The 26,584-nt window shown below is 46.9% G+C and overlaps 2 protein-coding genes across 4 annotated transcripts in view; one reads left to right on the top strand and one right to left on the bottom strand.

The window, feature by feature from the left end:
* Nucleotides 1-26,584, top strand: part of LOC146207932 (venom serine carboxypeptidase-like) — a 154,366-nt gene that overhangs the window by 5,286 nt on the left and 122,496 nt on the right. The gene's annotated exons all lie outside the window — the stretch shown is intronic.
* Nucleotides 1-26,584, bottom strand: part of LOC146207933 (queuine/queuosine transporter SLC35F2-like) — a 268,664-nt gene that overhangs the window by 224,129 nt on the left and 17,951 nt on the right. The window lies entirely within an intron of this gene.

Here is a 26,584-nt window from a genome sequence, read left to right as displayed (position 1 = left end):
AAATCGGCTTAGCTTAACGTGAATTGACATTGCATTGCACGCGGGCGCCTTGTGTTCAGCCTTCAAGGGAACGTGGATGGGATAGAATCCGGGACTCCAGGCTCAGTAGCCGACCGCCTGAATTAGTGATCCACGGTGGCTAAGCAAAATGCTTGACTTTAGGAAAAGCCCACTGTAAGTTTCGTCAGTCGTTTTCTCTAGCGTTCCTGCCCAATTCTTCGTGCATGTCTGATGGTTTCTAGCGCTATACCATTTTCCTACCATCCGTGCAGTCTACCGTAAGACGTGGTGCTGGGCAAATCCACGTCGCCTGCTAGATTTGCCCAGCACTACGCCCACATTCGCCTAGATGGTGTATGTGAATGGCGTGTTCGAAGGATCCCAGCATACGAAACTTCATTAATGCGAGAATGTTTAGTACAGTGCGAGAGTGTATTGCAGTTTTATACGAGGCGTGATCGGCTGCGTGATGGCATAGTACTGTCATGCCTTGGCCAGGGAAGCTGATCTGTTCTCTCTGGCGTGAGTTTCGAAACCCCGTCGAGGCAAACGTATTTTTTCAGCGCAGCATTGGCAGGCGCAGATGACACCGACGCATGCGCACTACCTACCTTGCAAAAATGAATGACTTTGGAGAATAAAAACGATGCTTGCTGCACAGCTCGAGAGTTCGAGGTCGAATGTTCGGAGCCAGATGATCATGAGGCTTGGCAAGAGAACAGTACCGCTTACGATCTAAAAGAGAGCGCGTGTGAAGCAACCATGATTATTTTTGTCATTTGTCATGTGAGCGATCCCCAAGTCAACTAGTGAAAAAATTGTATGAGGCAATAATCTCATTTTCAAAATCTCACTCAAATCGCATAAACAATAACATACATATCGCTTATAATCGCCCATGATCTCATAATTTCTTGGACACTCATAAGTTATGGAAGATATTTTATGATAATGATGTGCATCGTATGAGATCCTATGCGATTTGATCAGATTGTGTGAGGTTATTGCTCCGTAGAGCTTTTGTTTTTACAATAGGCCACCCACGTTCTTTCTTTCCACACCAAAACGTTCCGGTCAGCACCAGCGTTAGAGCTGTGTTTACAATTTCGTATTCGCGAGCGGGCAGGTATGCTGTGTTTAAGCTCGGCCAAGAAGGAACGCCGGTCTTTAATCAATCACATCGCGAAAACAGCACGTAGCCAACGGGGCACAAATTTGAGCGACGATTACACTACTCGATATCCAAATTCTGAGTGCTGCTCTAGGGTGTATTGGTTCTGCGATATGCTCATGTGAGTAATTGCAGATATGTATGCAAATGTGCAGTTGGAGACTACTATATATTTCATCATCCATAACTATCCTTCAACTGATGCTATCTCCTTTCCTAGTTCTTCACTGTTATAAAGGAGGCGTCGGCATGCCCCGTCGGTCTTATCCTTCAACTGATGCTATCTCCTTTCCTAGTTCTTCACTGTTATAAAGGAGGCGTCGGCATGCCCCGTCGGTCTTATCCTTCAACTGATGCTATCTCCTTTCCTAGTTATTCACTGTTATAAAGGAGGCGTCGGCATGCCCCGTCGGTCTGGTGTCGAGCAGCGGCTGTGTAAATATATTCTGTGTAAATATATTCACCACGGAAAAAGTTCAGAACCTTTATTCATTTATTGATTCCTTCACTTCAGCTCTAAATTATTTTGCACATACTCATTAGCACGGACTCATAAGCTGCCACAATAATTAAGATATCACCAGGCCTAGATATAAAGCCGCACATGTTAACAAAGCCGAACAGTCTTAACCTTGGTTCCTCATATACGGCGCCGGTTTCACATAAGTTCCAGGAACTTATATTTTTTTAGATATTCCAGATATTTTATCTGGAACCATGAGACCTTAAAATTACTCTGTGAGGAATAGCTATAATGAAGTCGCATCTTCTTTCCTCTTTTAGCAGCAACGAGCTGGGTTTAACTGGAACGAGTTCGGTTAAATGGAGCGGCAGTTTTTAGACTTTGCCGTGTTCCACTTACCCCATACGAAAGTGCATGCGTGGAACAGATATATCTTGTTTTATTAAAGATCCAAGGGTCCCGGCGTCGATCTCCATCTCGAAGGTATTATCAGGTCTGCTATTGATGTCCCTGGTGAAATGCTACCTATCCAAAACATGTTCATGCGGGGGCATGTCGTTGCTCTCCCCAGTGTCTAAACTAATTCATTAGCTTCAGTTTGATTCCTGCCCAATATGATTGCTGCGCTCTCGCCATAACCTTCTGATTTCACTGTAGTAACCCTCAGGTGGTACAGTCTACAGCCTTCGTCATAGATTCCTCCCTCCACTCTAACCACCCTCCGTGGTCTTCTCTTGGCAGCGGCTACCTTCGGGTTTCGATTCCCTTCGCACTCGTCACATTCCACCTGCCACTGTGCCATCCGACCATCTATCCCTCTCTCGCCTCTTTACCCTCTATCCTTATTCATCTCATCGACATGAAGAAAGATATTGTCACCTCTACACTCTGTCACCTGCAATATACATGGTCTATCTACTATCTTCCGCAACCAGCAGGCGTCTGGCTGTGTCATCAACGACGGCTACGCCAACTGCAACGACGGTGCTCAATGCTGAGTACTTAACTCTAAATTCGAAGGTTCACTAAATCATTAATAAACCAAGCGAGGACCCTCGCTCACGCTCCCGATGGCAGTCATTTACATTTTGCCATCAGCCCCAGATGCGATTCTAACCCGCCCCCCAAGATATCCGCCTAAGAATAGAGCGCACCCTGCTAAACGCAAATTCTCAATGCCCGCAAAACATTCCCGCTTCATCAAAGGAAACAAGCCACGATTTTACTATAAAGCCACCGCGAAGCCCACTGCATGGCGTGCATACATTGCATTTCCACTCGAGCGCTCAATCGGATTGTCTTACTCTTTTCAGCAATCATTCCGGAAATCGCATGCATGCGGACGGCGGGGGGGGAGTCAGAACAATGTCTTCTCCTACTGAAGCTGCTTTTCGTTTACTTTTCGCGTAACCAAGCCCGTTCACGAAGAAGATGTAATTACTTTAGGAGCGCGCTCCCTGAATAAAAAGCGCTTTCGCGGCGAGCCGGCACTTCATTCCGTTTCCGCCATGAGGCGTCAGTCTCGAGTTCCGCACCGACAAATCAAAGCAGAGCGTGCCACCGCAATTGCAACTTCCGAGGGGCAACGCAAATTTTATCGAAGGCAACAACAACAAAAAGAAAAGAAAAGCAGCGAAACGCCAGTGAATGCTGCCACGTTTAAGTATGCCGTACCGAACCGCGTACTCCTCCTATATCACTTTTGTTCCCAGCTCCAACGAAGGCTTTTTGCTCCGGCGCACCCCTCGAACAACGCCGCTCCAATAACAGACACAATGCGCTTACACTTGCGTATGATTCCCTTCATTTCAGTCATCGCAAGGCGGGTTCCTCGCTTCGCTTCGTCTGGGCGGATATTCAAGCTTCTCGCACTCAAAAGTCCAAAATGGATGCAACCCAAGCGCATTTCGGCTGGCGCTGCCATTCCGGCGGAAAATGACTCGTCGACAACTTAATTGGAAAATGGGTGCTTCTGGCCGCATAGACGACGCGCTTTTTCCATGCCCGATCAATTAAAGAGATGTAATAAACTCTCGAGACGAATTAAGAGATGGTCCCGGCGAAACAGCATGCTTTGCATAAAAAAAAAAAGGCCGCTCTATTATCTCTTTCCATACCTCCTGGAATGAGCCGTCATCGCTCGCGTTCGTTCTTAATCAGAGTAACAAGGGGACATGATTTTGAGGAAAGTAAGTACACTTCTGGTAGATTTGCTGACGCCAGCTCGAAAAGGCAAATTGTGCTTCGAAAAGCACTGAGCAATGATTAGGGGAAAGTTCATTCCATTGCCACGTTTTCGAAGATTGTTCTCGCTTTATTTTATCCAGTGCCCTAATTATAATAAAACTCACAATTCGGTATAAGGGGTGCGTTCCGTTTAATTCGATTAAGTGTTATTTTCCAGTACGTTCTGGTCAGTACCTGCCAGCTAAAAGCAGCGAATAAAAAGCTCGGCCAGGCCCAGAAAACCGTTACAAAGCATGACGCATAGGCTGAAAGAATATAGTATTCTTATGCATCATTGAACAAATATGTCAAATATATTTCAAATCAAGCGAACCAGCATCACTTGTAAAAATATAGGTAATTAACAAATATGTCCTTAAACACAATAACATCAAAACTCCCAAAAAGCAAGCACCGCTATCTGTCAACCTGATGCAATAATCAACTAATCAACAAAATAATTATACGTTAAAAATGTAAAAAGAAACTGAAAGGTGGAAAAAAAAAACATTAGGCTTCATTTACAAAACACCAACGAAGTTTCATTTGCCTTGGCGTGTGTTCAAAATTGTGGGAAATTGTATTCCAATGACTGCAACTTGTCCACAATGCAAAAACGGGGGTGCTATATCTATGAGCCTGCAGTGTGTTGCACGTATTCACTGGATGATTATTTTGTTTCAAAAGCTCAGTATACCTTCTATCACATAAAGTTGTTTTTAAAATTGCGCGGGCCACGGTTCCGACTATAGGAGCGGCTGCAGGACCGTCGCACCACGAAGCCTCTATCGCGGTCGGACTATAGGGTCGACGGGCACTTTGACACCAGCGCCACCGTTGACTGCGTACTATCGAAGCACCCTACGTCGGGCGTCACCGACAGGGTGCCCAGTGTGACGAAACACTTTGCTTCACTCTATAAAAAATATGTGCGATGTTCGCCTCTTTCGCCGCTAAATTTCTCTACAAAGGCTGACGCAATGACTTGTATACGCTTTTAAAAGCCCGTCCTATAGGGCCGCATGCCTTGCAGCGAGCAAGTTACATCAAGCCAGGGTGGTGTCTCTCTGACGCGTTCTGTCTCGCAGCTCTGTAGAAGAAAGCCCGGTATTGCGTAACGCGGCCGTCATCCTGTGAAGTGGTGAAAGCCCGTTTTTCTCTTTGATTCCCGCTCCGGACCTCATGTTGCGGAAAAAAGTGCTGCTACGAACCAAGCCATGTATCGGAGTGCTTTCCGCACGAAACATAATAATGTTTCATACCCGCATTCCTGACAATGATTTTCGATACAGCTTACGGTCTAGCAAGTGCACAGTGATTTTGATTTGGGCGCTTGTTGAAGAAACAACGCATAAAATGCAAACTGAACTTTTACCCAGTGGTACACAGAAAGCTGCGATCAAAACGAGATTAAAAAAAAAATACATGGTTTCTCCACATAACCGGATGGTGGCCTGACGCTATTGCGCGACTGGAGAGCGTGCATCGAGACACCTTAGAGAGCGCTGCACAGCGACGCCACCTTGGCCTGACGCAATTTTGAGACGCGCCTCAGTGCAAGCACACGGTGCGCCGCGCGTGAAAGCGCGTTAGAATCCTGGCGCCCGCCTTCGCAATGAGTGCCAGAGGAGAAGCAGGCGAATACCGCACGCCGAATATATCGAGTTCGAATAGTTTCGTCTCCCGGTTCACCCTCGTTGCCAGCGCCCGGAGGGAGAGAGAAGCGCTGCGGTGAAGCCCCGCAGTTGCTGTTGCTGCTGCAGCCGGAGTCGTTGGTTGTACATTTTGAAAGCCGCTGCACATGAAGCTGAATGCATTGAAATACAAAAGGGCATTTGACGCCTGCAAAGGGTAAATAAATAAACATAAGGCGCCTGGATGAAGTCAATACGTGTCGTAAATTGTTGGTGTATTGCACATATCTGAATCGCTTCTCGACTGCACTCTAAACAATTAAGATTCCCGATGTGGCGAGCCCCGCCGGGGTGGTGCAGTGGTAAGACGCCCGACTACTGTGCTGGAGTTCCCGGGTTCGAATCCGACCTCGGCGGCTGCGTTTCGATGGAGGCGAAACGAAGAGGCGTCGTGTGCTGTGCGATGTCAGCGCACGTTAAAGATCCCCAGGTGGTCGAAATTACTCCGTAGCCCTCCACTACGGCTCCTCTTTCTCTCTTTCCACTTTCATTCCCACCCTCCTCCCTTCCCTTACGGCGCGGTTCGGGTGTCCACAGAGCAAGTGTGACAGTTACTGCGCCTTTCCCTTCCTGTGAACCAATTTTATTTTATTTATGTGGCGAATAGCGTCCCTTCGAAGCGAGAAACTTTATATTTTTTTTTTGTAGTTGGCAGTAGACTACTCATTTTTACGTCATATGAAAAATGTATGTTTTATCTGAAGTTTTCTTTTCTTTTTCTTTTTTTGAAGAGACAATAGTACGACCACAAGAAACGGCACTCGTCACAGGTAAAAGAATGTCAATTGGTTGTGCTCGCGCAAATCTCAAGTAAGGTTAATGGAAATGGGATGCCTAGATGTAGTGTAAATATATAAAACTTCAATTTCCTTGCCAGTGCATGTGAAATTTTAATTATTTAAGGCGGGAAAAGGGGTGGAGGGTCAACTAATTTCTTCCGGTGCAGTGTGCTGCAGAGAAAGAGAGGCTTTGTGAAAACTGAGCACACGTACGATGTTCCAGCCGTCTACGAAAACCTAATGACTACCGGTACCAGGTAGCTCTTGCCGGTGTGCGTAAAATAATCGGCAATCATGTGGAGCGCCGCTGCGCTAGGCCAATCAGCGACAACTATTTATATAAGTCGTTGCAGTGGTTTAATGATTGTAGTCACTGCATTTTACAATTTTCCACGAAGCTTTGCTTATTCAGTGCCAGCGCCTTTCCAGCCCGCCTAATGTCGCAGTAAAACCCGATTCGAAATTTTTTTGTCTCCCCTAATAACACTGGCATTGGTCTCCTCATTACTCCAATACAGACTTTATGCGTCTTCATGCGAGCGAGCATCTTCTTTAGAAATGCGTAACTGTTTTGTAAGAGCTGCAGGACTTAAGCAACGGCAGCACTTATATTACAATTTACTTATTGTTTTATACCTTAAAGGCCCTTACGGGAATCGCATTGCGTGGGACGCGGAGAGGGAGGCTTACGAAATTAATAATAGTAAGCACGCAAGTAAAAATTACACTACAAATAATAGTAAAATATCACACTCGATTAGCATAGTTAGTCAAATGCGAAGTAGGTATGCTCGCACTGCCTGCCCAAGCCTGCTACACTTTCCTACGCATTTTTGCATTAAGGCGCGGAGATGAGCACAAGCTGATTCACGATGCGACGTGCGGCGCGAAGTCGAGGTCTAGGGAGCACCGCGCGTGCACGTATACTGTCCGTAAATGCTGAGAGGTACTTGAGGCTGCCATGCACTAAGTGCGGAGAGAAAGCCGACTTTAATCATATCCTGTGGGATTGCTCAGAGGACCCGCCTCCCAAGGCTCTCATAGAAGCTCCCTCATTTGAATCCTGGGAGGAAGTGCTGCGTAACGCGAGCCCCGATATACAATAGGGCGCTGTAAACCGCGCTGAAGAAGTCGCCGCAAGCCACCAGCTAACGGCCGCTTGGCTCTTCCACTAAGACCCAGTAAGACTACTCCCAACAATAAAGTTTTCTCTCCCTCTCTCTCTTGAGGCTGAGGACGCGCGAGCGACATGTCACTGCTAAGTCCGGAGTAATACGCGCTTTTACAACTTTGCCCGGTGACGTCCGCGACGGCCACAACTGTGAACGCGCCACTCTTTCGTTGACTACAGCCGTGCGAACGCTCCGCCTCCTCCTCGGCTAAGCTACGCGATACCCGCGTCGTCATCTTCTTTATCGCGCTTCAAGTTAACACGAAGAAAGAGAAAGAGAGAGGCGGCTTCGGAGAGACATCGACTAAATCGTTGCTAATAATGCTACTGCTCACTAAAATCTCAAGACGAAAATAAACTATAGGCTTTAGAAAACTATCTTACATTAGAAGTATAAATAGCACATAACAATCAGCTATTACCAAGCAAGAGATAAAAGCAATGCAAGATACAGCCTTATGCCTCAAACGAAGAAGTGGAAAAATAACAATAAACAAGCAGTGGAAAACACCGTAAGGTAGAAAATACAAAGTAATTTCGGACGTCCAAAGGCTTCGGGAAGGATGCATGGTCGCGTAAACAAGCGACATCTACAGGCAAAATGTCCCATTCAGAGTTGCAACGAATACGTCGAATATTTAAGCGAACCTGTGCAGCCAATAATCGCGTCAATTCTAAATGGGTGGCGAAAGCGCGACAATATGAGGACAGCATGCCGTAAAAATGTGCGTTATACGCCAAGCATATCTAGCAGCACCAACTAGAAAATCTTCCGCTTGTGCTCCAGCGGTTCCGATGGCTAACAAAGAGTGCGCGTGGAAGTAGCGTTGATATAACGTGGCAATGAGCGTAGGCCGTCAAACCGATACAGTAACCCGCTGACACAATGTATTATATCTAGCCGGATATCAAACTCTAAATACGGCTACCGCCCGCACTACCGCCAGGCGTGCAGGAAGTGAGCGGACCTTGTCCTCCTTACCACGGTGCAAGTTTTTCCAGCATGAGAATGCTTTCAAATGGAAATGCCTGACGCCACAGTATAAGGGAGTTGCATGAACCGGAAAGAGCGCACTGCAACTAAGGTCTACCCCGATTCATCTTTTCACGTCTTGCCGCTATTGTTGTCGGAAGAAGAAACGTTTTGCGAAAAAAAAAAAATCGATTGCCCCCCGACAGCACCGCAGAATATGTTTCAGATGAATACACGGCTGACACCGCCTATCTCGCGGGTTTCTCGAATGGAAGCATTTAAGTATGGCCTAGTTTCTCTGGAAGAAAACGAACTTAAAAAAGCTTTCTTTTTTTTTTTTTTTTTGCGCTATGGAAATTTGTTTTTTTTTTTTTTTTTTTTTTTTTTTTGCCGCATACATGAGCGCACGTTTGGTTTGGACGCGTGTTTCGGCAGAAGCATACCAAAATTTTTGATAAGTTCTGAAAAACAGAGTTTTGGAATATGGCTATGGTACATATTATAAACAGCACCATAACAACCAATATACCTTCAAATCCTTCTTCGGTCAGCTTGTAGCTATCTTCTTCTTCTTGCTATTTACTTGCAATAAAGCACACCACTGTTTTCCTATGGCGGTCCTAATTACTGGTTGTAGCACAGGACAAGCTTCGGAAACCAACTTTTGCTACACACAGTAAGCGTAGGCACAGTTTTATTAACATGTTTATAAAATTAAAGTACAATATTCTACACCTGCCTCATGATTATTTCCAAAAACGCACCAAAGTGGTTTTCTATAACACCCGGCGCACTCTGAGCACATGACAATCATCGGTGCTACGCATCGTACTGTTAGGTTATTTCTGTCAATATGATCATAGAGGAATCTCACAATATTCCAAATTTAACCAACAACGTTTATTTCTTAATAGAGTCTCTTGTTTTACACGTATCTAGCGCTTATAGACCGCTCCCGACCGCAAATGCATAACACTTTCTTACTATAACCGATCGTTTCTTAACAATTAAACGATGTTCTAGAAAGCTAGACTTAAAAATACGATTACACTGCCTGAGAAAAAGCGACGATGAAGACCTAGATTACAAGTCCCCTGTCGACTCTAATGACAAAAAGAACGTCGTCAAAAAGCCACTAACAACACGATAAACTTTCGATCTAGAAAACGCAGAAAAGAACTTACGAACTGTGCAAAATTGGGTAGCTTCGTAAGTAGGGAACACGCACTGGTGGGGTGCATGTGCCCGTCAACTTGTATCGGTCAAATGATTCTGTCTCAATTCAAATACGACGTTCGTTCTTCTTTGCTTTCGCAAAGCTAACGAGTGATTATGCGTCTTGCATGCGGAAAAAAAGCTTGCGGTGGCGTAAGACTTCACCTTCAGGCCCCTCGAATATCTGATGGCGTCTGCCAAGGTTAGTTGCTGGGTTTGTAGGGTTTAACGTCCCCATAAGCAGCTCAGGCTATGAGAGACGCCGTAAGGGAGGACTCCGGAACTTTCTACCACTCGGAGTTTTTTAATGTGCACTGACATCGCACAGCACAGCACACGGGCGCCTAGCCTTTCGTCTCTACTGAAAAACGGCCGGCGAGGCTGGTATTCGATCCTGCATCTTTGAGCAAAGTAGTCGAGCGCCCTAACCAGTGCACCACCCCTGAGGGCGCGTCTGCCAAGGATATCGACCTGTAGTCATTCCTCGAAACACTTCTCTAGGAAAAAAACATCGCTCTGCCTCTCTAACCCGTGGACGTAACTCGCATAATCGTGCACTGACTACCACGTGACAATACAAAGCTTCTCTTCAAACTGCAGTGAACTCTTTAGAGCGCGGTTTGTCGGTCGAAGCTCACCGCGGTTACTATACCGCTCATAACAATGTCGCCTATTTGTAAACGCCAAGCTCGAGAGAGATAGGAGCGAAACAGGCCTAATACAAGTAGTTATCAAGTGGAGTGCGCCGGCGATTATCGCAACGCGGGATGAGCAAGTGATGATAACTGCCTGGAGGGTGGGCCAAGGTTTATAATGAGAAGATGATAACAGGTATTCAGCTGTTATCTCGCTTCAACATTTTCGGTTCTTTTTTTTTTTTAGTTTCACAAGATTTTTGCAGCACTAGGATAGGTAAGGACAATCTGAAGCAATAAAGAATGCGCCCACAGTATGGCTGTGTTACCGCGCTTCTGTCCCTGGCGGCAAACAAGAGAACAACGATGCGCGCGGCCTCGCTGAATTGGTCTGATCGCCCTTATCTTTCGCACCGCTGCAGAAAACTTGCGAAACGGGTTATAGACGACTCCACATGCGGAACAGTCGGTTCCAAGTTGAGCAAAAGTAGATCAAAAATCGTTTTGGCGCGACCTTATATCTGGTACCTTTATGCAGATCACGCGATTATGTTCGCTAAATCAGACGGACAACGTTTGTCCAATTCCTGTGACGGTAAGATCATACAACAGTCATCAAGAACCTTGATTGCCGTGAAAAGTGGTCGTGCCACCAAAGAAAAAAAAAAAAAAGAAGCACGTGCAGATTTCCGCAAAAGTTCTCGTAGGCCTGGTACCACAGGTCAGACCGAGAATATTAAACCAGACTGTTAATGAGGATGCTGCAAGGGTGGTCCAGTCAGAAGACGACTCGAAATGCGAACTGCTTCGAAGACGAGTGAATAAAGGGATAAAGCGCTTTAGTGACTGGAGTGGTTGACTTAAAGTGGGTGAGCGAGTGAGTGAGTGAGTGAGTGAGTGAGTGAGTGAGTGAGTGAGTGAGTGAGTGAGTGAGTGAGTGAGTGAGTGAGTGAGTGAGTGAGTGAGTGAGTGAGTGAGTGAGTGAGTGAGTGAGAGTGAGTGAGTGATAAATGCAGTAAACGAATGAGCCAGTGAGCGTCAATGAGCCAGTCTATAAAGCAGTGAGCCAGCATGTGTGCCAGAAGCCCTTCCAGTAATTATGCCAGTGAGTGAGACAGACAGTCCGTGAAAGAATGCTCGCGTGGCTAATATTTTGAGTTAACGGAATAAACAATTCAATGAACGGGTTAATGGAGTTAGTTTGTAAGAGATTGAGTGAGCAAAAGAGTGGAGTAAGTGAACTAGCTGCAATACGTACCAGTACCGTCATCACAAAGTAACGGCCCATCGGAGCAAAGGACAGACAACAAAATAAGAAAACGCGCCGACGCCGAGATCCATCTACAATGGCTGTTTTGCCGAAGTGCCCAGGAAGAGCACGCCGATTATTTTCACCTTCCTTCCGACATCCGTTAAAAGGATGACCTGGCAGCACGTGCCTAATTCAATACTCTGCCTGAAAGGCGCCATCTCATTTGCATCCGACGTGAACAGGCAAGCATCCGTTATGTAAGAGGCGCCTCTAATCCTCGCGACGCGAAGCCACGCTGCCACCAGGTGTCTTTTTGCCATAAATTATTTCTTTTCGCGCGCTTTCTCCGGATCGACACGCAGCGTATTACCTTCCAAATTGGAAATTCCGCACGGTTAGAAGGTTTAACGTCAAACGGAGGCATTGTTTAAAAAATGAAATTGCTCTCGCCTCGCCGCACCCCCTCCCTCGCCCCCTCCCCCCTATTAAAAGCTACAAACTGTAAGCGCATAGCAGCTCTGTTTCCAAAAAAAAAAAAAAAAACAGAGCTACCAAAACATAAGACCGTTTCTAAAGCACTTGTAGCATCATCATCGTCGTCGTCATCATCATCATCATCAGCCTGACTATACCCACTGCAGGGCGAAAGCCTCTCTAAAACTCTAATTAACCTAGTTCTGTGCTAGCTGCATCCACTCGACCTTTGCGCACTTCTTGCCCTAATCCGCCCGCCAAACTTTCTGCCGCCTCCTCCTCCGCTTTCCTTCCCTTGGAATTCAGTTTGTTGCCCTAAGCGACCATGATTGTCCTCTCTAGGACTACATGCCCTGCCCATGTCCGTTTCTTCTTCTTGATTTTCACTAGAACGTCACTTACCCGAGTTATTTCCTAACCCAATCTGCGCGCTTCCTATCTCCTAACGTTACACTTACCATTTTTCGTTCCATAGCCCTCTGCAGTGTCCTTTTTCGTTAGGCTAACGTGGAGGCTAACGAAAATCACTTGTATGTGACAGGCAAACAGTTCACGCTGTCAATGCAAAAGCTGTCGTCTTGGCAGATGTTTGGAGGCGTATTTTGAAGAAAAATAAAACGGAATCACAAAATATCAATGCTATCGATGCGGGTAGGTGTGCGTTCAACATTTGTGCTTCGAATGCATGACCCATTAGCGCTGAGCTGAATTCACCCACACTGATGTAAAAACAAAATCTTTTCTGACAAATCATTTATACGCATGCTGCCAAGTTCTTTCAAAGCATGTTGAATATTGCCGCTCAGCGGTTACAGCGCTCAACTATTCAGCCGGAGGACCCGGGTTTTATCCAGGCCCGGAGGCCGCATTTCGATGGCGGCGGAAGGTGGTCTAAATGTGACGGAGCACTCCGCTATTGCGTCCCTCATAAGTCTGAGTCGCCTTTTGGAGTTAAATGTTATAAATCATAAACATACCACATTGTCCAATTGGTAAAACTTGATCATACATTTTAATTTATTTGCTCCTTCCATGCTATAGCGTTGGAATAGTTTTCGGCGTCGCAATCTAGACCCAAAAGTACTGTGAGCTTCTTTCACTTAATCTATCTTCTTTAGGATTTTGAATTTTATTTTTACGTGAATACATCTTTTCCTTTCAAGAAGGAGGAAGATGAAGAGGAAAGGCAGGGAGGTTAACCAGTAAAAGCAACCGGTTTGCTACCCTTTACTGGGTGAAGGGGATGAGTGGATATAAATGTTGTGAGAGAAGGATAGTTGAAGTTAATACAGTCACATAACAGACACGCCACATCACATCACGTTACAGTCATGTCATAGAAACTCATATTCTTTCGATTAGTCCTGTGCTTTTCATAAAGCGGAGCAGTGCCCGGGAGGCCTTCGCCGCAGACGATCGCCGTGGCCAGGGACCTAAAATCTTAGTTTCACTCAATGGGCGTCCATCTAAATGCTCCAGCGAAATTTTCCTTGCAAGATGCGTAAAAAATTGGCTGAGGCAGAGTGATCTACTGATGTTGAGCGTTCAACCATGAATGCACTAGCCGGCATGGCCTGGCGATAACACCTGAGACATTGTCTGAAATGCTTGCAGTTAGAGGTGGGTTCATGGTGGGTTCATAGGAGGGGAAAGGCGCAGTATCTGTCACACTTGCTCTGTGGACACCTGAACCGCGCCGTAAGGGAAGGGAGGAAGGTGGGAGTGAAAGTGGAAAGAGAGAAAGGGGAGCCGTAGTGGAGGGCTGCGGAGTAATTTCGACCACCTGGGGATCTTTAACGTGCGCTGACATCGCACAACACACGACGCCTCTTCGTTTCGCCTCCATCGAAACGCAGCCGCCGTGGTCGGGTTCGAACCCGGGAAATTCGGCACAGTAGTCGGGCGTCTTACCACTGCGCCACCCCGGCAGGCTGTAATTTTATTGCGAAAGCAATACTACTCTAGGTTTCGAGCCTTCAGCGTAGCGCGGCCGGTAGCCGCGTCTTACCCACGTGACTATGTGACGTCACACCCCACGTGGGCTGGCAGGAGCTGCCAACTTAGGTCTCTCGTTTCACATGGGATGGTTATGTCAGAATCAGCCTGCTAGGACCCTGGCATTCACGTTACCCATATAGGCCCCTAAGGCACGTTCATACGGCTTGGTTAAAGCGGTGCTTTATATGTGGGCTGAGGAAGAAGAAAAGAGAAGAAGAACCCTCGGTCACCCGCAACTAATGCTTTCGCCCAATTTTGGTTCAGCAGCGTTGAACCCTTGTAATTGTGTGTGTGTTGTACATATGAAAATATAACGCTCGTATTGGGAACACAGCTTTATTTACTCCTCACTTTTTTTTTCAATTAAAAATTGGTCTCTGCGCGAATTTTCTCTTCCTCGTCAGCTCCGTAGATGTTCTTTCCACGGTGAGGCACAGTGACGTGGAGAAATAATATTGAAAAGAAACAGCACCCCGAGAAACAAAATGAAAAGAAAAGATGAAACGGAAGCCAACAACACTGTGCTTAAATATGCTACAGAAGTATCCCACTGGGAAAACTTTGCTGTTGAAGCGAACAAAGCTGCAAAAAAAAAAAAAAAAAAAACAATTTTTTGCACACCTTGGCTTATTTTTCAATAAACGTTGTGTAAACACGAAGGAAATCATGAGAAAACAAATGCAGGCCAACCAATCCCGTGTGTCATTTTTAGATACCAACAGGCACGATTTTCTGCATAACGTTTAAGCGACTTGGTGCTCTCATCTGCACTCACTGCAGCAAAATCTCGTTGCTCATATTATGCGCCGTTTTTGTAACAAGAATAAAAAATCAAATTTTTGGTCGATGTGCCCTCCCATACCTGCCCCATCGTGGTGGTGCAGGGGTTATGGCGCTCGACTACTGTTTCAAGCATGCGAGATCGACTCCCGGCCGCTGAGGCCGCTTTTTGGTGGAGACGAAACGCAAGGCGCCCGTGTGCTGTGCGATGCCAGTGCACGTTAGAGAACCCGAAGTGGTCGAAATTTTCGAAGCCCTCCACTACAGCGTCTCTCTCATAGCCTGAGTTGCTTTGGGACGTTAAACCCTACAAACCAAACCAACCTGCCTTACCTCCTTAGATTAGCAAATCTCGCACTTGTGCATTTTCGCTTTTGGAGTTCTCCTCTCCTGACTTCAAACTATTTATAACGGTGGCTATTTTATGTGGAGGCCAAAATACTAATGCCAATAAATGAAAAAGTGTGGGACTTCTCCACCTTTACGTTCGCAAAGGATTTCTACTTTACAGGCGCGATTCCAAACGAAAGTTTTTGTTACGCCCAAGAGGCTGCAGCTTCTTTAAGACACTTTCGAGCTTCAAGGTTGTCTCAAGAGAAGGGGGCATACACTTACCGCCGGAGTCCTTTCCCTCCTAACGCAAGACTCGTAGTGGCTGCTGTTCTATCGCGTTAGAAACGTCAGATGGAACCTTGCTCTAACTCGTTGGAATGGCTCATCATCAACATCACCATCATCATCATCATCATCATCACACACACTTTCGGCAGCAACAACCGCAGCAACAGTACCACCACTGCCATCTAAATGACATTCACTGAATAACCACAGTCCCCGTCATCATCATCATCATCATCATCATCATCAGCCTGATTATACCCACTGCAGGGCGAAGGCCTCTCCCATATTTCTCCACTTAACCCGGTTCTGTGCTAGCTGCATCCACTTGACCCCTGCGAACTTCTTAATCTCATCCGCCCATCTAACTTTCTGCCGCCCCCTGCTACGCTTTCCTTCCCTTGGAATCCAGTTTTTTACCCTCAGCGACCATCGGTTATCCTCTCTTCGCACTATATGTCCTGCCCATGTCCATTTCTTCTTCTTAATTTCTACTACAGTCACCCTTAATTTCTACAGTCCCCGTCACTCTCCTCCAACCAACCATCCCTGCTGCAACCAGTTGTAGTTAGGTGCTTGTCAAATATTCTCGATGCGAAGCGTTCCAAACGCTTCCAGGGAGTCAAAAATGCGAGCGCGAGTCATACGCGAATATTCGCGGTTGCTTAGCGGGCCCAGCTCGAGGCCGTGGAATCGATTCCAGGTCTCTGCGACCGCCTTTGAGAAGATCAGAATTGCGAAACAAGCCATGCGCCGTAAAGGAACACTTCTAAGCAATTTCTACCGCCCGGGGATCTTTAACGTGCACTCACGTCGTACAACGCACGAACGCTTTTTGCGTCAAGTTCGTTTACATCGACACGATGCCATAGCGGCCGGCTTCGCCCCAGGGTAATCCGGCTGACTAGCCGCGCACTTTAACAAGTTAACCAGCGAGGCGACACAGTCGTCACGTGATGGAAACCGCAGTTCTCGAATCAAGCAAGCACATCTGATGTGATTCGCTTGTGCAGAAACGATCTGGGCACAATGTACTCTTTTCTGGAAGGATAAAAAAAGAAGACTCTTTTTCATCCCGGCAGTGGAGAATATAGAAATGTTCCCTAGCATAAACGGAGCCGGCGTTAGCCGATATCCACGCAACAAGCGCCTTTACTATACCTCAAATGCGCAGAGCTTTCTATTCAGAACTCTTTGAAGTCGTTGTCGGTGGCGTGGGGTGTTATGTTTAACGCCCGGGCGCTTAATTTGTGCTTTGCGATTCTCCGTTAGCGTAGGGCCTCAGGTTGATTTCGACTTTCCCGATTTGTACAAAGCACCCACATCGCACAACACGCGGGCGTGCTTGCCTTGCGCCAGCGGCGTAATGTCGCCGGCTCAGCCGGAATTCGACTGCGCGGTATCGAGCTCAGCATTTGAGCGCCCCAGCTTGTCAGCAGCCCAGACAGGAAACAGACCTGCGAACTAACGTTAGGGCAAGTTCGTATCAACTTCGTAACTTTTGTTCAAGCCCACGCTAACCAGCCGTTGACTATAACTCGCGATTCCTCTGTGCGAGCCTTCTTCCGGTCTCACAGGTTCGCGGTTTTCATTGCAATATCTTCGACGCACGCACGCGTTCGTAGTTAATAAGGGTTTTCCGAACGAGTTACCTGCTGGCTGTGTATTGGACGCCTGAGTCGTTGCAAGCGATAAACCCCTCAACAAACACGAAATGTAAGTGCTGCAAACAACGCACGGTGAATGATATGCCCCTGCACGTTGTCGTTCACTGGAGGCAATGATGACAGTCCAATGAGCATCACAACACTAATAACATCCCATGGACGTCCTGCACGTCTGCAGAACATCCAGGGGCGTTTTAATGTCCAGTGGAAGATACCGGACGCGACTCCAATAAAGTTCAAAGATAGGCTCTGAGAAAATGAACGGGGTAGTAGATAACTTTTTGATGGATAACTCAACCACGCCGTGGAGGAACGGAGGAAAGCGAACGAGAAAGAAGGGTTTTATTAGAGGGCTGAGTAATAATTTTGACGACCTCGGTATCCTTATAAGCGCACACAGATCACGTAGCACAGGGATTGCTTTTGCATATTATCGCTTCCGTCGAAAGCAAGGGGGAAAAGCGCAAGTTACACATGGACAAAAAGGGGAGGTCGAGACACATACAGCGCTATGTGTGTCTCGTCCTCCCCTTTTTGTCCATGTGTAACTTGCGCTGATCCCCCTTGCAATGAACCGACTAGCCCGCAACGTTTTGTTCAAGTTCGCTTCCGTCGAAACACGCCAAAAAAGCTTCATGCGGATGCCACTAACAAGTGACACCATAGCGCTCGCCATTCGTCAGAACAGAAAGCACTCTTCGTTTCCTCACACGCACGCTCCGCCTGTGAGGAAAATAAATGCCAGAAAAGGAAAACCAGGTACACTTACGCAACGGGAGCAAGAACCCGACCATTCATTATTGCGACAGACGGCAAATGCGCGAGTTGGCAACGATTCTACGTAGTGTTTCGCAATTTCTTGACTGAAAACACACGCGTGCGCGCCACGCATAGGTTGTCGCTTTTCTATACGAAAGCGACAGTTGTGAGGCAGCTGCGCAGTCCTTTTGTCAAGCATACGGCCGTAGACCGACCCCATGTGTACTCGATGCCTACACGAGCAAGAAGCACCGATGGGTCAAAATTAAATTTCAGTTCGCCACAGCCAATCATACTCTCTATACCTCCTTTTATTATTCACCCTTATATAGAATGGTTTTCAGGAAAATAGAAGACACAATAACTGTATCCAACCTGTGTGGTCGCCTCAATCACACATTGAGGAGAGGCTTGATTTATAGCGTTTAACGTCCCCAACCAGCATCGGCGTGTAGGGGTGTCGCAGTGAAGGGAAGAGAAAACACTGCTGTGTGGAAGGCTCAAGAATAAATGTTGGCCACGTAGGTTTCTTTAAGGTACCCTGAAATTGTCAAAAATCCATGCGCCTTTTGCGCTCCGTCTCTGTAGCAACGCAGCCACCGCGGCAATCAAAACACCCTCACGGTTCTTGCTTGGGTATCCACCCTTATCCAATTACTGTGTCTTCTGGCACAAAACTCTTAATTAATAATTTATTCTCTTCTTCTTAATTAGTGACTTAGCAATCACGCACATATTTTTCAACATACAGTCGTGAGCAACTACATTATGAGAAAGACGACAAGACATACACAAAAGCCCGGCTTCTAGCAAGCCGCACGAACTTCGCCTGCACGCCCTAGGTGGTGGTGGTTGGTTGGTTGGTTGGTTGGTTGGTTGGTTCATAGGAAGGGAAAGGCGCAGTATCTGTCACACTTGCTCTGTGGACACCTGAACCGCGCCGTAAGGGAAGGGATGAAGGTGGGAGTGAAAGTGGATAGAGAGAAAGGGGGGCCGTAGTGGAGGGCTACGGAGTAATTTCGACCACCTGGGGATCTTTAACGTGCGCTGACATCGCACAGCACACGGACGCCACTTCGTTTCGCCTCCATCGAAACGCAGCCGCCGAGGCCGTGGTGGTGAAGGAAGAAAAGAAAAACTTTATTTGGGTGATAATATTTTCGGCGATTTTGCGTAGACTACAGAGGTGCCCCGTTGTTGCATTCCCAGGAGTCTTCTTCGTCGACCTCGTCCATCTCCAACCAATGGTCGGTTGCCCTCAGTCCAAGGCTCCTCTGGCCACTGTCAGCGGAGACATTCTTGAGCCTTAGAGTTACAGCCTACATTGGTGGGTCGACTAGATACCGCGTAATGTGGCCGGGAACTTGTGGCTCTTAACGATGCTTAGAACCAAACGAACCAGCTTCTTATGTGCAGCCGTGTCCTAGCTACGATCTCTCATCGCTCTGTCTGTTAGTTGCTATTCACTGGGTTGCTGGAACTGAGACGAAATGTAGAGGATGCGTTGAAAGCCTGCGCCCCACATAGGGTGCATACAGGGGAGAAAAAGTCGGGGTGGATACGGGCAAAATGAGCTGGGTATATAAAGGTACAGGACTGTAGCTGGCGCCGTGTCACCTGCTCGAGGGGTAGCGTGTCAAACTATCAAGCAAAGTTGAGGGGTTATATTCTCTACCCCAATTTCGTTTTGCGCAATAGCGTACGTGCACACCACTCTGCCGGAAAGGTGTCTCATTTGCCGTAGCCGTTGCTGTCGTAGCATTCAGGATGACGTCATACCATTTCGCTTTCCATTTAGCCTTCATGTGCTAGTCAGGTTGTGGCTATTTTGCGCCCCGCCGGGGTGGTGCAGTGGTAAGACGCCCGACTACTCTGCCGGAGTACCCGGGTTCGAACCCGACCTCGGCGGCTGCGTGTCGATGGAGGCGAAACGAAGAGGCGTCCGTGTGCTGTGCGATGTCAGCGCACGTTAAAGCTCCCCAGGTGGTCGAAATTACTTCGTAGCCCTCCACTACGGCTCCTCTTTCTCTCTTTCGACTTTCCCTCCCACCTCCCTCCCTTCCCTTACGGCGCGGTTGCGGTGTCCACAGAAAAAACAAGTAGGACAGTTACCGCGCCTTTCTCTTCCTATAAATAAATCAGTTCTTTAAATGTGGCTATTTTGCGATGAAGATTCCAACTGAAGGCATACGTAAGTCTAATTCGATGCCGTTCATCGCAAGTGTACGTGTCCACCGTGAGATTAAATACTGCGCCCTCCCCCCCCCCCCCCAAAAAAAAAAATATATATATATATATATATATATATAGAGAGAGAGAGAGAGAGAGAGAGGTCCAACGCTGCTGAACCGAACGTGGAGGGAAAGCTTTGGCTTGGTTTGGTTTGTGGGGTTTAAAGTCCCAAAGAAATTCAGGCTGTGAGAGACGCCGTAGTAGAGGACTCCAGAAATTTCGACCACCTGGGGTTCTTTAACGTGCACTGACATCGCACAGCGCACGGGCGCCTTGCTTTTCACCTCCTTCGAAAAGCGGCCGCCGAGGCCGGGATTCGATCCCGCGTCCTTGGGAACAGTAGTCGAGCGCCGTAACCACTGCGCCACCCCGGCGGGTGGAAAGCTTTGGCTGCGAGTGACCAAGCATTGCATCGAACACAACCAGCGTTGCATAAAACAAATCGAAGTTCACCAGCGGCAGAATCCACTTTTATACCATGTGCATGCGATCCTGACAGACGCTTTAATGCTCCACTTGGTCAGCTCTCCGTGGCGTCGCGCATATGCTCAGTGCGGGAACTACCTGTCTTCTCCTCTCCACTCCACGCCGGCACGCACATCGGCTGGAATGCCAGAGACGGAACACTTATGGAACGGTGATATTGAGGGGAGAGGTGGGGAAGGGTGGCTGTTCCTGGCCCTACGGGGCTAGGACGGTAGGTCAACGCCGCTTGCGGCGGAGGCTAGCCAGCCATCAAATTTTTATCTGTTGTAGGCCGTCATTGCACCCGCCACCGCTTAGGTGGTGGCAGACGACGGCTGTTACGGCACGCGTCTTTCTCTCCCTCTGCTTTTTTTTCTTTCTTCTCTACTTTCTCTCTTCTGTCTGCATGAGGCAGCGGAGGAGGCGAAATTACTCCGTAGCCCTCCACTACGGCTCCTCTTTCTCTATTTCCCCTTTCTCTCCCACCTTCCTCCCTTCCCTTACGGCGCGGTTGAGGTGTCTACAGCAAAACAAGTGAGACAGTTACCGCGCCTTTCCCTTCCTATAAATCAATCAATCAATCAATCAGGCTAAGCTACGCCCTGCCGGGGTGGTGCAGTGGTAATACGTCCGACTACTATGCCGGAGTACCCGGGTTCGAACCCGACCTCGGCGGCTGCGTTTCATCATCATCATCAGCCTGGCTACCCACTGCGGGGCGAAGGCCTCTCCCATATTTTTCCACTTAACCCGGTTCTGTGCTAGTTACATCTACTTGACCCCTGCGAACTTCTTAATCTCATCCGCCCACCTTTCTGCCGCCCCCTGCTACGCTTTCCTTCCCTTGCAATCCAGTTTGTTACCCTCAGCGACCATCGGTTATCCTCTCCGCACTACATGTCCTGCCCATGTAGTTTCGATGGAGGCGAAACGAAGAGGCGTCCGTGTGCTGTGCGATGTTGTTGTTGTGGCTGTAGGAAGAAGGAAAAGAAAATGCACGGGCCTGCTACTGGCTCTGTAGCTGAGTCACCTCCGTTACCTGATTTCTTTTCTTTATAGGAAGGGAAAGGCGCGGTAGCTGTCTCACTTGTTTTCTGTGGACACCGCAACCGCGCCGTAAGGGAAGGGAGGAAGATGGGAGTGAAAGGGGAAAGAGAGAAAGAGGAGCCGTAGTGGAGGGCTACGGAGTAATTTCGACCACCTGGGGATCTTTAACGTGCGCTGACATCCCACAGCACACGGACGCCTCTTCGTTTCGCCTCCATCGAAACGCAGCCGCCGTGGTCGGGTTCGAACCTGGGTATTCCGGCACAGTGGTCGGGCGTCTTACCACTGCACCACCCCGGCGGGGCCCACCTCCGTTGCCTCGTGCAGACAGAAGTGAAAATAGAAAAGAAAGAAAAGGAAGAGGGAAAGAAAGACGCGCGCCGCAACAACAGCCGTTGTCCACCACCAGCGGTGGCAGGTACAATGACGGCCTACAACAGATAAAAATTCGGTGCCAGGCTAGACCCCGCCGCAAGCGGCGGTGACCCACCTGTACTAGCCCCATCAGGGGAGATCCCAGCGCACGTTAAAGATCCCCAGGTGGTCGAAATTACTCCGCAGCCCTCCACTATGGCTCCTCTTTCTCTCTACCACTTTCACTTCCTCCCTTCCCTTACGGCGCGGTTGAGGTGTCCACAGAAAACAAGTGAGACAGTTACCGTGCATTTCCGTTCCTATAAATCAAACAATCAGGTGGCTAAGCTACAGAGCCAGTAGCAGACCCGTGCATTTTCTTTTCCTTCTTGGAACGGAACGGTGCAGCTGGTTGCCATGGTTACGACGCATGCGCAGTAGCGGCTCCGGTTCCGCACACAGATCTTGGCTTTACATGGCGTAGTGAAGCTTTCGCTTCGAAACCAAAGCAATTAAAGACCTTTAGCGATTTGCCAAACTCTGTGCCAGTCTCTCAAATACCGAAAATTCGCTCAACGAAAAGGAGGTGTTCGAGTCGCACTCGCGTCTACTTTTGAGGTGAAGTTTAAGCAGCTTCCTAATTTTTCACCGAAATACTTTACATACTTAAATTCCCTAAAGACGTGTTAGTCATGTTCTCGTTTCTTAATCACCATTTTTGTAATGTTTTGTTCACTTTTCGTTCGTCAAAATACATGTCGGTGACGAACGTTTATATGTGTGTTGACTGTGCATTGATCAGGTGCATACTAATCAGAGTGTGATTATAAAAGAAGAAACAGTGTCCGTGTCTTCGTAGGAAACAGAAGCCGCTAACGTTACCTTCGTTCAAGGGGAACGAATGTAGGTGCGTTCCCGTCTGAATTACAAAAGAAGTTACACGGGTTACCCATGCAGTTTCTCAGACAGCGATAAACACATGCTGATCCCATCAGTCAAGCTCGAATGTTGCCCCGAGTATTTATTGACGTCACAGCCTTGGTATTTCTCAGTTTCGTGCGACAAGCAGCCGTTCATCCCTCCAAGAAATTTGTAGAGTGCTCAAAAGCGCTCACCAAAGAGTAAAATAGTTGCGAGTAGGGTGTGCCTTATCGTGATGGTGGTGCTGGTCTACACGGAGACATCGTAAGACGGATACCGAGAAGGCGGAGAAGAACGTTCGGTATCAGGCAGCTAGAAGTGGGGCAATCGCGTTTATTTTAAGGCAAAGTTTAAGCGTCCTTCTATTTTTTTTTTCTCAGTCACATTGACCTAGCTCATTTACACTGCAGTAGTTGGTTGCTAAACGTTATATTGTTTCGTCTGCAGCGCCTCTGTGGAATGAACGTGCTGTAAGTTGCTTGTTGTGAACTGTAGAAAACGTGCATATCCAGTTATAGAAAGAACTGTCTATTTAAGATGAATTCATTCAAGGAAACGTGACAGACATGCAAGCTAGATTAGTATAGGGTCGCGCTCATACTTTAATTTCATCAAAACCCAATACAGTCTCCTCTTCCCAACCGCTGTGCACAACGAGCAACGTAGGGACTCGTTACAACCAGAGGTTTCTTTTTTCATTAGTGATGCTTTCTTTGCTTCTTACTTTCACGTGCATTGCATTGCAACAATTATTATTTTTTTCGCTCTATCCCTGACTGAAGGAAAATTCATATTTCCCCTTTGTTTTTGCACCTTGCTATTTTTGTGCTATTTTTAAAGTTCGTGACTCCTCACACCCACATAATACAAAATAAGCACTTCGCCTTTACAAAAGATCACTGAGCATAAAATAAGGAAAGCTGAGAAACCATTTTCACAATAAGCACTTGAGAACATTCATGAAAATGTCCTCTTTTTCTCCCTTCTCGTTTCCTTTTTTAGTTTTGGTTATTATTTTTGTGAAAAAGTTTACCTACAGCATAGTAGACGAAAACCAAGCTAACAAAGCAGCACGGATATTAGAGATACCTGACAATGCATGTTAAAAGGCAAGCTTGCTCCCTTAGGGTTACCAGCGCCCGCTGTAGTGGAATACAACAACAAAATAGAGGTAAGCGATTCCGCTAACCTATACCAGCAGTAGAACAATTCTAGATTTTTAATGTTTCCATATGTGAAACAAATAAAAAAAAATCACAGGCATCAGAATTCTTTCGTTTATATCTTCTTTTTGGGACCAGAGCTATATTCAGATATTAAGAAAAGATTTCACAACGTACTGATTCGTTGTCCGCGAGGAAATGCGTCTTAAGGCCATGAATGTGAGCGGAGCTTTGTGCAAGCGTGCATCTCACAATAACAAGACTCGCACACCAGCAGCGATATCCTCGTTCCAGTGATTTATGACAGTCGATGCTTTGGGCGACAAAGGACGAATGCGGTGGTCTTTATTTCTCGCCATGACTCCGGTAACTCTTTTGACTAGCGCGCAAAAGTAGTAAATTAGATTTTACGGTGTCACCGCATTGAACGCGTGCAGAACGCCACATAGCAAGCCGACTTGAAAAAAAAAAAAAGGCTTTTATTTGGAAGGAAGCGAAGAAAACTATATGCGCAGCCGACATTAAAGAGAACAGAGGGACAAACCCTGAAAGAACTAGACGCACAAAGGCAGCGCAGGCGACGCTATTATGCCACTGTTATCGCTCATGGCCTGGTGTGATCAACAATAGAACTTGCATCCGCACTCATAAACCCATGCTGTTTTGTTTCCGGTGTTTTTTGCTATAAATGCGCAATACAGTTTCTTTACAAGCAGTGGAGCCTTTTTGGAACAAAATTAATTGCATTTCAGAAAAACTGCAAGGCATGAGAAGCGAGTGTCGCAGAAGAATTAGCATTAAGACTGAATTAAATATTTTTGCAACTCTGCAGTTCTGTACAGAAATTTGATATCGAATTTTTTTGGGCAACAGCTATTGAGCCCGTAAATTCCAAAATATATGCTTATAGGCCGTCTAAATGTGTTACGGCGAGCTTTCAAATTACCCACCAGTTTAAGCAAAGCCTACATTATTTGTATAGAACCGCAACGCAGGCGTAGATCGCCAAGAAAACAGAGTTTGTTATTTATCCGTCTCTGTCTCTTGTCCCATATTTCTTGCCCTGTCTAAACATAAACATACGCAGACAATATTAAAGGGACATGACAGAGGAGTGTCATACGAAGCTATATGATTAGATTACTCATCGAAACACTGCAGCCATTTTGTTTTCTTCTGCCCGGAAAGCTGTTGAATACTGAAAACATTGTAAATTGAAGTCCCGATGCAATTCTCCATTCCCGTGAAAAATTAGCAACGTTACGCGACTTCTACGGAGCACCTGCAATGATGCTGTCTGGCCTATCAGAGATGCAACTTCCGAAGGCTGGAACCGCGGCCACAAATTGCAACTAGCTTGCTAATCGAGTCAGTCGTCACGGATAAAAATACATTCCCCTGAGCCATTGCACTGCTACTGGTCTCCATACTGGAATGCAGATTTCCGCCACCGCATCGCGTGTGTTTGCGTCTTATTGCAGCAGAACAACAACTTTTTGTGGCCCACCTTTCACTTATTAACTCCGATAGTTAAGCCAATTCTGCCTTAACTTCAGTGAGCACGTACTAAAAACAAGAATATACTTTTCAATCCCTAGGCGAAAAACACAGCGTTCCCGTTTCCTTAAGGTCATTCTCTCCACCTCCTGTCTCGCGCTGCTTCAGTTTCGAGATTGTTTGCAACTTTCGATACGCTCCGTATCCGCTGCTGTGTTCACCGTTCGACAGAAATTGCTTATTGACGGTGAAAGACCGTTACCCGACAAAGCGCACAATTACGTCACTGGTCTCTGTTGCTAGAATTCGCAAGTATAGCCTCACTGGTATTCAGTTTTACGTAATTGCTTGGCTTACAAAAACTTGGACTTAGGCTAAAGTGTCATCTTTGTCATAATGTGACACAAACCTATCAGTATGTATAGCTTGAGTCGCCAACGTCCTTTAGTGTAACTTTAAACACTGCCTCTTCCCCCTTGCACAAGGTCTTTAGGAAGCGGACAGTTGTGAACGTGTCTTGGCAATGTGACAATGTTCTCCCTTATTCTCTTTCCGCTTTCCAATTGTTCTTCCGTTCGCCCCTTTACATCTTCTCATTACCTTCCACAAGTGCAGGTAACATTTTAATATTAGCTCCAAATGTTTTCTTTCCTTCTATCTTTCTCCTCAATTTCAACCAAAGCGTGATGTGATCCATCTAATTTTTAAGCCTTATTCCGCGTATAATAACCACTTAGCGTTTTGCACGTCTTAGTGGATGCGGTGCTCATTCATAACTCTGACACTTCAATATCTGCGTGTTTCTTGGCCTTTTTTAACTCGACAGTAGTAAAAAGCTCTCCATCTAGCTTGTTCATCAAATCACACAAGCTTATTTGTTTTCTCTTCGTAAGTAAAGCTATTTTAAACTAAACTTATCCTAATCATCCCAATGAGGCCCCAGTACAGTCCTTATACTGCGGGATCACTTTCTGCAGTTTCATACAGGTGGTGCTGTTTCTCTATAACAGTAAATCTGATTCTGCTTCTG

This window comes from Amblyomma maculatum, chromosome 1 (assembly GCF_055883805.1).
Source record: "Amblyomma maculatum isolate TAMU_Amacu chromosome 1, ASM5588380v1, whole genome shotgun sequence".
Taxonomy (NCBI): Eukaryota; Metazoa; Arthropoda; class Arachnida; order Ixodida; family Ixodidae; genus Amblyomma; species Amblyomma maculatum.
The sequence above is the reverse complement of the archived record's forward strand: the minus strand, read 5'-3'. Positions and strand labels throughout refer to the sequence as shown.